We start from the raw sequence: 12,804 nt of genomic DNA, 5'->3' as shown, positions 1-12,804 counted from the left end.
CGAGGTCGAAGGGCTAGCAGGGCCAGGGCCACTGTGGGAAATGTGGCAAGTCACATGAGGGAGTTTGCAGACTAGGGGGATTGGGATGCTACAAGTGCGGCAAGACTGGGCACTATGGAAGGGATTGTACTGCCCCTACCCCCACCTTTCAGACATCAAACCTGATTTGCTTTCATTGCAATCAGAAGGGCCATAAAAAGGCCAACTGCCCAAGATTGACATCAGCAGCGCCAGTGGCGGCGCCAGCTCCAACGACCCTACGGATCACAGATGGCCGACAGGGCAAGTCAGACACTCCAGTGGTGAGGAGCCAAGCCTTCCAGTTGACCGCCGAGGAGGCGCGTGCCACACCATATGTGGTGACGGGTATGTTTCTTCTCCCTATCTCTTATATTATGTTAGTTTTGATATTTATGTTTCATGTTTCATGTTTCATGTATTCTGTTAGGATCGTTCCATGTGAACGGTATTCCACTATTGGTGTTTTTTGACTCGGGGGCTACTCGATCATTTGTATCCCTTGCACTCAGCAAGAGGTTTGCTGAGTCATCAGGCACATTGGATTGTCCATTAGAGGTCGAGATTGCGGACGACCGATCCGTCCGGGCATCAGAGGTTTTCAGAGATTGCGTCTTGAGGTTGTACGATGAGTGTTACCTCGTGGACTTGGTTCCCATTCCGTTGCGTGGGAACAAGGTCATCATAGGCATGGACTGGTTGAGCCCTAATGGGGCGGTGATCGACTGCGAGCAGCAGTTAGTTCAGGTTAGGATCCTAAGTGGGGGAGAGTTCGTGATTCAGGGCGAGAGGCCGCAGCGTGGGACAACTTTGTGTTCAACGGCGAGGGCTAGGTGCTACCTTCAGCAGGCTTACGCAGGTTATGACGCCTACGTTATGCATACCCGGGAGGTGGGTAAGGCGACCGTGAGTGATGTGCCAGTTGTACGGGAGTACCCATATGTGTTCCCAGAGGAGTTGCCTGGGATACCTCCGGAGAGACAGGTGGAGTTCCGGATTGACCTAGTTCCTGGTGCGGCGCCGCCGATAGCCAAGACACCTTATCGGTTGGCTCCTCCCGAGATGCAGGAGTTGTCTACACAGCTGCAGGAGCTGTTAGACAAATGATTTATCAGGCTGAGCAGTTCGCCTTGGGGAGCCCCGATTCTGTTTGTGAAGAAGAAGGACGGGTCCCACCGGATGTGCATAGACTACCGGGAGTTGAACAAGGTAACAATGAAGAACCGTTACCCACTCCCGAGGATTGACGATCTCTTCGATCGGCTACAGGGGCATCTTGCTTTTCCAAGATCGATTTGCGTTCAGGATACCATCAGATGAGAGTCGGAGATGAGGATGTACATAAGACTTCTTTCCGGACTCGCTACGGTCATTACGAGTTCCTGGTGACGCCCTTTGGGCTCACCAATGCTCCTACCGCGTTCATGGACATCATGAACCGCATATGCAGACCGATGTTGGATCGGTCTGTGATAGTCTTTATTAACGACATCTTGGTTTATTCCAAAACGCAGGAGCAGCACGAGGAGAACTTGCGGGAGGTGTTGGATACCCTGAGGATGGAGATCTTGTACGCCAAGTTCTCTAAGTGCGAGTTCTGGTTGCGCGAGGTGCAGTTTCTGGGGCACCTTGTGTAACATCCTGTTCTGGATAGTTTTGTGATTTAAGGCCCATGGGCCTTAATCCAAGTATGATAAGGTTTTGAGGCTTTGAAATAGAAAGGTTTAGGCCCTTTTTGGATGTGGGTAAGGTAGGTTGTGTGATAAAAGAGTTCAGTTTGTGCTTTAGAGCCCAAATGTATTGTTAAAGGCGCTGGTTCGAGCTTTTCATGAATTTTGGATCTGATTTCGAGTGGGATTTAGGAGGAATAAAGTTGATAGAAGTGTAGGGCTTCTCGTTACCTTTTCGTGATATAAGGATCGTCGGAAACGGATTTATAACGAAGAAGTTATGGCCTTCAGAAGTTTTGTGGTTTCAGGCTTAGCCGAGTACGCTGGGCGTACACAAAGCGTACGTTGGGCGTACTAGTGAAGAAGGAAGTACGTTGGGCATACTTTGGAGTACGATGGGCGTACTGACCAGGGGTGGTCGCGAATGTTCTTCGGAGTACGCTGGGCGTACGCTAATCAGACTTGAACCCTATTTTAGGGTCTTGGACCCTATTTAAGCTCCTTATCTCATAACCTAACCCTAATATCTTCAGCCTCCATCCCTCTAAACCCTAGAAATCGACCCTAAGCCTCCATTTGAGTGATTCTTGAGCATTTTGGTGATTTAGTGAGTTTTTGGTGCATATTGTGGAAGAAGGAGTTCCTTGAGGAAACATTGCTTGGCTTGGAGCTTGTGGATCCAAGCCCTAATCAGGTTGATCTAGCTCCAGAAAGCATAAAGTTTGAATCTTGGTGGCTTTCCCATGTGGATCTAGTGGGGTGATGACTTGTTATGTTTGGCTTTTGAAGAAGAAGGAGCTTTGAAAGAGAATAGCTTGAGCATCTAGCTTTTGGATCTATGTTCTTTTCTTGTTGGTGCATCTTCCAGAGGTATCAAGTTTGAAACTTGCTTATTGTTGTGCTAGGTTTTGTTTTGGGTCAATTTTAGGGTTTTTGGTCCCAAAGCTTGAAGCTTTATGAGTTGTTGAACTCCAGAGCCTAATATATGTCCCTTTAAGTGTTTCTAGTGGAGAGGATTCATAAAAATGAGGCCTTGGACGTTGGAACCAACTCATGCATAAGATATGAGCATTTTTCGGAGTAAAGAGTAAGAGTTTTTGTGTTTGGGACTTGATCTGCCATGCAAAGGCTTAAAGTCACTAGCTTTATTGTGTATGAGCCTTTATGGAGACCAGATCTAAGAGTATAGCTATGGTCTTAACGAATTAAGACCAAGGGAGTGGAGATACCAATTCTGGACGTACGCTGAGCGTAATTCCAGTACGCCCCGCGTACTGACCAAGTGTCCTCGATGGACAATCTGAATTCGTGAGTACACTGAGCGTACCAAGGGAGGTACTGTTGGATTAATGTCTAATTCCATAACTATAATTGGTAAGACTTGACCCGACCCGGCATGGTCCATTTGGGTTGCATGGCATCATGCATTTGGATAGACTATAATGAGAGAAATAACACTTAAGGTTGGTTAATATATTATAAGTTCTAATATATTAATAAGGTTATTTAATTAGTATTGATCAAGAATTAATTTGGAATTAATTAAGTGATCAAAAGGAGACTAATTAAATATATGGGTTGATTGTGTAAATCATTCATTCTTATATATGTGGACTTGTGATCCAAGATTCCTTATGTTGGACTAAGTCCATGGGGTGACCCATGGATACTCCATGGAGGTTAAAATCCATGGAGCATAAGGAATGGGTAAAGTTATGAGTTACATGGTGTAACCCTAATAGCCACCATATAAAAGAATCCCATGGCTCAAGAAATCGTGCACTAATGTGTGAATATGAGGGCTAGACGATTTCAAGGAGTGTTCCATTTCTCTCAAGTCATTCCATGTGCATTTGGTGTTGTGTGAACCATTTGAGGTGTCACACTTGGGGCACTAGGCACTCAAGCTTCATGGAGACAAGGTACATCAAACAAAGGTATGTATTCTATCCATTTGATTACCCAAGTATCAAGTATTGTATGCTAGATAGGGTAATACCTTGGAAAGTTCATAATTGCATGTATAATAGAGAAAACATAGATCCAAGGTATTTAGGGTTGCATGTACACTTAGGAGTGTTAGAATGCGCAAAACCCATCAGTGGTATCAGAGCCAGGTTTGTTTTCTTGTTATACTTGCAAAATTAGCTGAAAAATCGAATTGTATTAGTTTAAAAGTTATGCTAATTACTTGAAAAAAAATTTGATGTGAATTATCTTTGTTCATATGAGTTTATTAGATTAATAGAAAAGTTAATTGATTATGTGTTTTCAATCCATTTTAATCTAAGAGTTGATTCTAAAATGTGTTTTTGTAACTTGTCCTTAAGTTATATGAAAAGTCACATTTAAGTTTCATAAAACTCATAAAAAGTTGGCAATGGTTACAAAAATGAAGAGTCTTGTCCTCATTAAATGGTTTCATGACTCCATAACTTGTCCTCAAGTTATGGAGGTTCAAGAGTCACTTCATTAAATGATAAAATGTGTAACCTTAATTAGTTCCATAAGTTAGAAAAATAAAGAAAAGTTACATTCTTTTATTAGTTTAAAGTCTTCCATAACTTTTCCTCAAGTTATGGAACTTGAAGAGTTTTTTTTTAATTAAAACTACTTTAAACACATAAGTTATGGAATTAATTAGTTTTGAATATTTTCAAAACTTGCCCTCAAGTTTTGGAATTTGTAAAGTTTTCCCCATGAATACTTTAATTCCAAGTTAGCCCTTAGAATTTTAAAAGTTAAAATTCAACCCTTATACTTTATAGTATTATAAGTTAATAATAAATATATGTATAAGAGCAAGTCAGTCTTACCGTTAGTAGGCCTCATTCACGAAGCCGGTCTATAAGGGGGGTATAAGGTTACTGCCTATAAAATGACAGTTTAATGGGTGTCAACTCTCACCCACCGCTTCCTTGACTGGTGGAGGGTCGTTAGCCGAACGGGTAGGACAAGGACTATAATTCTCCCTTCATTAAAAGTATTAATGATAAATACTAAGTAACTAAACACTTATAAATTCCCAATCTTAGTTACTTAGGAAAATGTGAATAAGGTGCTAATCCATGAAATTACACTTTGCACTTTGTTTAAACCGTTAGTGGAGCGTGTGTGGTTAACCGGCACACTAACCTGGATTTAACAAAGTAGGCAAAGGGTAACTTAATATTTATCATAGTATCGGTGGAGCTCGTGTGGTTAACCGGCACATCGATTGAGGGGTAAATATTAAGGGTACCAAGTATATTTGCATGGTTACTTCACACCTTGTTTTGTGATCCTCGGCATCCCAGTCACAAAACCTGAAGGGCACACTCGAGATTGAAACATGCCATTGAAAAGTTCAATGAATCTCAAAAGATCTAGGAGTTTCAAATCCAATTAAAAACCTAATTACATTATTTCATTTTCATGGTGGAAATTGGTAAATCGTCATTTACCTACCTTCAACTATTTTATAACTCGGATTACGGCATCCCTCTTCCAGTTATAAATAGGTTGTTGGATCCTAGCCTTAATATTTCATATTGGGTGTTATATTAAGGACTTTAGATCAACTATCTTGAATATCTCCCAAAAGATGTCTAGTTCAGACATCTATGATCTTCCCAAATCTCTTGGAACTTTACTTCCTCCACCTCCTCCAATTATTCTCCCTAACCCACAAGTTCAAGGTCACTCAAGCCCTAATGGCAAGCAAGGTCTATGTGTGATCACATCTTAGAGATGAAGTCACATATTGACAAGCTGGGAGAGTTGGGTGTCAAAGTCTTGAGAAAGTTGGATGTTCAATCACTTTCTAAGTCACATAGTGAGTGCCTTTGGGACTACTATGAAACAGACTATGACATGAACCTTAATGATCATATCTATTTGCTTGGTGCTGCTGAATCAGCAATGATTTGGAACGATAGTAAAGCAAATTTGATTAGAAGATCAACTTCCCAAAAACTTTATGGACAGTGACAATGATGACACTGGAAATCCAGAAAAAGCATTCTCTTCCCAATGGAAAGGGATTGGCCATAGTCAACCCGGTTGACCAAATGGTAAAGAGAAAGGCTAAGTCTGAGATAGTCCCATTACCAAAGGGTCCATATGTTTATTTTGCCAAAGGAAGGGGCGTTGATTGCAAAGCTGCCAAGTTTACCTAAGGATGTTAAAGTCAATAAGTCTGACTCTACTTCAGGTAGAGCCCATTATCTAACTCTGTTAAGTTTCTATTGTAAGATCCTCATTACATGATGTGACTGGGTCACATGTTGATGTTTTAAGAATCAAAGAATAGAGAGAAAGCTTAAAGGAAGTATATGCTGATTCTGATCGCGTAGGTGGATTTCGATCGCATCAGAATTTTGAAGCTGTTACTTAGGAGTTATGATATATTGCTTAGGAATAGATAACAACAAGTTTTTCCGTATGCATTTGCACTATAAGGATAAGTTTTTTCCGCAAAGTTTTGAAATAAAATAAAAGTTTTTAATTTTATATTTATTTTAAATATCCTTACAAGTGGCCTTTGTGAAAAATGGTTGTTTATATGATTCCATTGATAGCAATATTTGAAAAAAAATGGACTTGATTCTTTCGTTTGTGGTAGTGTCATAATTTACCAAATAAGGAAAGATTCTCATTCCCAAGGCTTCAGTTGGATAGAAACTTGGAATCATGCAAGTTGAATAGTATGATGAATGAGAACTTTCAAGCATTGGAAAATTAAGACTTGTTCACATGGATGTGTGAGTCAAGTTAAGGACTAAAGGGATCGAGTACACATTCTTGTGCACTGGTCAAGTCCACCACAAAGCTCGTTAAGACTATTCGTCATGATTTACTAAATTTTAGTAAATATGGTTATACTTACAAGTTTAAGTATAATTCTGAAACATTGGAAAAGTCTCAATGTATGGCAGAACGAATGGGAAGAATCAAATTAGGCAGAAAGATAAAAGTTTCTCAAATCTGAAAAGATGGGAGAGTACTTTAGTATCATGTTTGTGATCATCTTAATGATTTAGAAATCATATCACAATTAGTCCTCTAAAGGTCATCTTAGTGCATTCTTATGACTAAGAAGAGGAGTCATGAATTGTTGAAATGGCTAGACCAGGAAGATGAGTCATACTTCGTTCCAAAACAATTCTTAGAGTCATACTCCAAGATTGTAACTTGAGTGACATATCTTAAAGAAAGGTTTAAAACACTTGTCAAATGTAAGAGTAAAATTGTCCTACTCTTGTACATTTGAAATTGGTAAGTTGTGATGTTTTGGATAAAACAAAGACCAACTAAGGCCAATTGTGTGAAGTGTTTGTCTTGATAAAGAATCCGCACTATCTCTTGAATATTTGGCAAGATAGTCTTATATGTCAAGAGGATAGTGGGAGTCTTAAAGATCCTAAAAAGAATTTCAAGAACTAATCAAGAATAAAACCTGAGGTTCTTCACTAGCACACGACTTGAGGTTTATAACCTATCATCTTAACATATTATGTGCCCATTCCAGTTAAAGTTGGCTTTGCATAGGAGTTCTGAAAGTTCTCAATTGGTTGCATAATAACTTGGAAGCAATGGCAGGCCCTGTACTGCCAGGTGGCAAGAAGTTAAGATTGCATGAGTTCAGTCCATATGAGTTTGGATTTGTCATTATCCTTGTCTTGTGACTATGGTTTTGACGATTCACATGGATAAGAACACATACACCATAAAATCTAAGGGTCATAAGGTTTCTCTCCGATTCATGAAAATGATGGTGAGGAAACACTTCCACCAAGTAGATTTGAAGCAGATGGCAAAAGGTCTAAACAATTGAGACTATGATTACGACATCCCTTTTCATAGTTCTGAAATTGTTTAGACACACATGCATATGGTTTTGATAAAGTTTTATCAAAGCATCTCATATCAGAAATCTGAACTTTGGTAAGAAAGTCAATAAAGTATTGATTTCTAGAAGTCCAGCTGATTTCTGAGTACATGTCAAAGCTAGTGGGAGCATAAGTGTTATGCTAATAATCATCATGTTAGTGGGAGCATGATAATTATTGTTAGTGTTGCAAGTTAGCAATGTTAATTATAGAAAACAAAAGTTTCAATTCGTGAGGCTGCAGGGATTGATAAAGTTGTTTTGCTATAATTAAGGGAGAGGATATACTTCATTTCAGTTCTAAAGGCTTAGATTGAGACCTTAATCATCTTTAGTCAAGAATATATATATGAATTTCATGTCGGATTGGTTCAACTTAAGGAAATTCTATATATTGCGTTCTCAAAATTCGATTATGATTACGGCATCCCTCTTCATAGTCAAATTTTGAAAACATGGCAAATAAAAATATTGTAGCAAAAGACTGGTCTAGAATCATGTCTTTATGTGAGACATCATGAATCGTGTACCATTTGCTTTGGGTACAGGATCGATTGCATGTTCTATAATATTTGTCATTTCTAAATTTTTCCAAATGCCCAGAGGCATTAAGAAGGGAAAAGGTCTAGAATTGGATATGACTAAAATGATTAAGCAATTATCGAGGACAATCTGAGGTTTACCAAAGATTGGTTGCTCAGGGACAGTTGGAAGTATAGTGCTAATTTTGGAAGGACCATATTGACATATTCTGAAAAGAGGCATCTCTTATTCAGAAGTGATAGTCAAAATGAGAATATGGAGTTGTCTCCATAGGTGGAAGTTATCTGTGTAAGATTAGAAAACTTAATGCAAGAAGCATGTCCAAAGCAATGTACTTTGAATATGAGACTTAGTTTCCATGGAGTTGATCTCCATTGGAATACCTTATAATGACTGTTGACAAGTCTTTGTGACTTTGTACATATTCATTACAGGAGGGTCAGTGCATATAAGTTTAAAATCTAAACAGATTTCGATAAATGATAGGAATTTGAAATTCTCACATTTTTCGATAAGGATTTGGGAGTGTGAAATTAAAATCATTGAAATTATGTTCAATTGGTTTATTTCACAAAGTAAGGATCATAGACAAACATAGAGTGCATACTTGGTGTATGGAAAAGCTATTGTTTAAGAAAAACATAGTGTACATGCTTGGAGCATGGGACAACTAGTGTTTTTAATTCAAGTATAAAGTTGATAAAACCGAAACAATGAATAATGAGTAATCAGTATGGTGAAAAATAAAAGTGTTTATTTATATTCATAGGGTTTGATACCATATTTGATTCATTTATTCTTGTGTTTCACTTTGCATGTTTTGACTTCCAGAATAACTAAGTCGCTCTTCCTGAATGATTAAGTTATTCAAACCATCCATAGTCGGTCATATGTTGGAAGTAGATATGAATCAAGACTGTCATGGGTTGGTTTGTAGAGGTCCAAGTTGGTGGACAAAGTGGTGCTACAACACTCATGAGTGCTCATAAGTTCTAAGTATTGGATTCAACCCACGCTCATTTGAATCACTTCATGGATTTTATCACGAGTGATCATGAGACGATAATATCTTATATTCTTCAAACCTAGAGATATGAGTTGTTACTATGAGTTGGTTGTACATTGATTGCACGAAAACGCATTCGGTAACTCGATGTTATAAAACGTGCCTTTGTGTATGATTCAACAAGTAGTAGAACAAGCCATATGAGTCGAAGTTTATCCATTCCTTTTACCTTCGGGACAAAAGCGATATCTGTGGGCCCCTCGATGATTTAAAGATGATACATGTGAGTGCTTGGCCAAGCCAGGACTGATTTGATTTGTTCAATCAGTCAGTCATCATAAATCGGAAATCGGGAAACAACAAATGGACAGAGAGAATGATTGATAATCCATGTCTCAGTCCATATGATATCTAGAATGGAGGAATATATGATCCCTTATCTAATGGACAAGTCATTGACAAAGGTCAGAGTTCATCGACAAGGTCAGAGTTCGACAGAAGCTTTTGAGAGCTACGATTGATGATCGGTTCCTGAAGTCATACGCAATAATAGTTTTAGACTTATCCAAGTGGGAGACTGTTGGATTTATGTCTAATTCCATAACTATAATTGGTAAGACTTGACCCGACCCGACATGGTCCATTTGGGTTGCATGGCTTCATGCATTTGGATAGACTATAATGAGAGAAATAACACTTTAGGTTGGTTAATATATTATAAGTTCTAATATATTAATAAGGTTATTTAATTAGTATTGATCAAGAATTAATTTGGAATTAATTAAGTGATCAAAAGGAGACTAATTTAATATATGGGTTGATTGTGTAAATCATTCATTCTTATATATGTGGGTTTGTGATCCAAGATTCCTTATGTTGGACTAAGTCCATGGGGTGACCCATGGATACTCCATGGAGGTTAAAATCCATGGAGCATAAGGAATAGGTAAAGTTATGAGTTACATGGGGTAACCCTAGTAGCCACCATATAAAAGAATCCCATGGCTCAAGAAATCGTGCACTAATGTGTGAATATGAGGGCTAGACGATTTCAAGGAGTGTTCCATTTCTCTCAAGTCATTCCATGTGCATTTGGTGTTGTGTGAACCATTTGAGGTGTCACACTTGGGGCACTAGGCACTCAAGCTTCATGGAGACAAGCTACATCAAACAAAGGTATGTATTCTAACCATTTGATTACCCAAGTATCAAGTATTGTATGCTAGATAGGGTAATACCTTGGAAAGTTCATAATTGCATGTATAATAGAGAAAACATAGATCCAAGGTATTTAGGGTTGCATGTACACTTAGGAGTGTTAGAATGCGCAAAACCCATCAGGTACGCCTCACGTAACCTCACTGTGGACTTTTGGTCTAAGTCTCATTTTGGGCCTTGAGTGTTGGGCCTGGAGTGTGGACTAGTTGCAATAGAGTTTTGGACCAGAGGAATATATGTGTGTGTGTATATATATATATATATATATATATATATATATATATATATATATATATATATATATATATATATATATATATGTGTGTGTGTGTGTGTGTGTGTGTGTGTGTGTGTGCGCTTTGGGCCCTTGAGTGGCCTTGCCATTTAGATTTGAGAATTTAGGCCTCGGGAGAGTCCATTTATTATTGGGCCTTGGTGGGCCCAATGGGTTTATATTATTGATGGGCTAGTTAGTGGGCTACCTTTATACATAATGAGTAAGAGTTTGGACTTAGTTCCTAATTGGGTGAATTGTGGGTTTGGCTCAGAGATAGAGGCCGGTGCGCAGCAACAACGTTTTTAGGGGTTGTTCATCATCCGAGGTGAGTCTTCTCACTATACTTACCATGAATGGTATCCTTGTGTGACTGAAATGTCTTATGTGCTTATTGTGTATTGTGATATTCTGCATTATGTCTCTGTGATTTATGCTGAGTATTGTTATTATGAGCTTATTGAGTTAGGACCGGAGGGTCCACCTGAGTTCTGGGACCGGAGTTTCCCACTGAGACACATTGACCGGAGGGTCTTATCTGAGTATAGCCATGATAGGCTACTGAGATGTGTGTGGTATTTTGGGGAACTCACTAAGCTTCGTGCTTACCGTGTTATGTGATATGCGTTTCAGGTTTTCTCAGGATCGCGGGAAGGCACCGGCTTGATTGTACACACCAGATCAGGAGTTGTGTTTTGAGGATCCTGGAGTACTAATCAAACAATTATGGAGTTGTGTTTTGTAAATTAAATCAATGAGATTTTTGTGAAATGTGTTACGAGAATTATATGATTTTAAAATGAAAAATTTTGTTTGAAAATTTACGGTGTTACACCTTGTCAACCAGAACGGTATTCTGGTTGACCCGACCAAAGTGGAGGTCATGATGAGATGGGAGGTTCCGAAGTCTCCATCTGAGATTCAGAGTTTCCTCGGATTAGCAGGCTATTATCGGAGATTCATTCAGGATTTCTCCAAGATAGCTGTACACATGACCCGACTGACGAAGAAGGCGGTTGTTTTTCGTTGGGGGCCTGAGCAGCAGGCAGCGTTTGAGACTTTGAGGCAGAGGTTGTGCGAGGCGCCGATCTTAGCCCTGCCAGAGGGCGTTGATGACTTCGTGGTATACTGGGATGCGTCCATCTCGGGTTTGGGCGCAGTGCTGATGCAGAGGGGGCACGCCATCGCCTACTCTTCGAGGCAGCTGAAGCCTCACGAGGCGAACTACCTGACGCACGGGAAGAAGAATCTAATGATTTCCCTAATTCTGTGAGAAAGAAAAACCAGTTGGGGAGATTAAGTGCCTAGCCCTAGCCTTAGATGGAGCCTAGAGTTGGGGGCGGTTGTTTTCGTCCTTAATATTTGGCTACATTACCTCTATGGGGTCCGTTGTACCATTTACACGGATCACAAGAGCTTGAGGTACCTCATGGATCAGCCGAATCTAAACATGAGGCAACGTCGGTGGTTAGATGTGGTGAAGGACTACGCCTGTGAGATCCTCTACCACCCGGGGAAGGCCGATGTTGTGGCCGATGCACTTAGCCGCAAGGCATTCGCAGCCCTGATTAGAGACATCTGTCTGAGGATGACAGTGGTGACTCCCCTTTTGGAGTAGATTCGAGAGGCCCAGCAGGAGGATATGAAGGAGGAACACCGGAAGAGTGAGCGTATCATGGGTCAGGTTTCCTCCTTCGACTATGATAGCCGCGGGTTGTTGACACTTCACTGTAGAGTGTGGGTTCCATATCATGGGGGGGTGTGCCAGGTTTTGATGGAGGAGGCGCATAAATCCAGGTTTTCTATCCATCTCGGGGCGACGAAGATGTACAGAGATCTTCGTCGTGATTACTGGTGGCCCTGTATGAAGCGGGATGTAGCATGGTACGTTGAGAGGTGCTTGACCTGCAGGAAGGTCAAGGGCGAACACTAGAGACCTCACGGAAAGACGCAGCTGTTGGATATCCCTGTGTGGAAATGGGAGGATATTACTATGGATTTCATCACGAAGCTTCCCAGGACCGCACGGGGAGTGGATTTGATTTGGGTCATCGTGGATCGGTTGACCAAGAGTGCCCATTTCATCCCGATCCAGGAGAGTATTTCGGTCGAGAAGCTGGCTGACATCTACATCAAAGAGGTAGAAGCTTAACACGGAGTGCCAATTTCTGTGATTTCTAACCGAGACGTACGGTCCACTTCCAGA

This window comes from Lactuca virosa, chromosome 5, assembly GCF_052849685.1.
Source record: "Lactuca virosa cultivar CGN04683 chromosome 5, Lactuca_virosa_CGN04683_v6, whole genome shotgun sequence".
In the NCBI taxonomy this organism is placed as follows: domain Eukaryota; kingdom Viridiplantae; phylum Streptophyta; class Magnoliopsida; order Asterales; family Asteraceae; genus Lactuca; species Lactuca virosa.
This window is presented reverse-complemented; position numbering follows the sequence as displayed.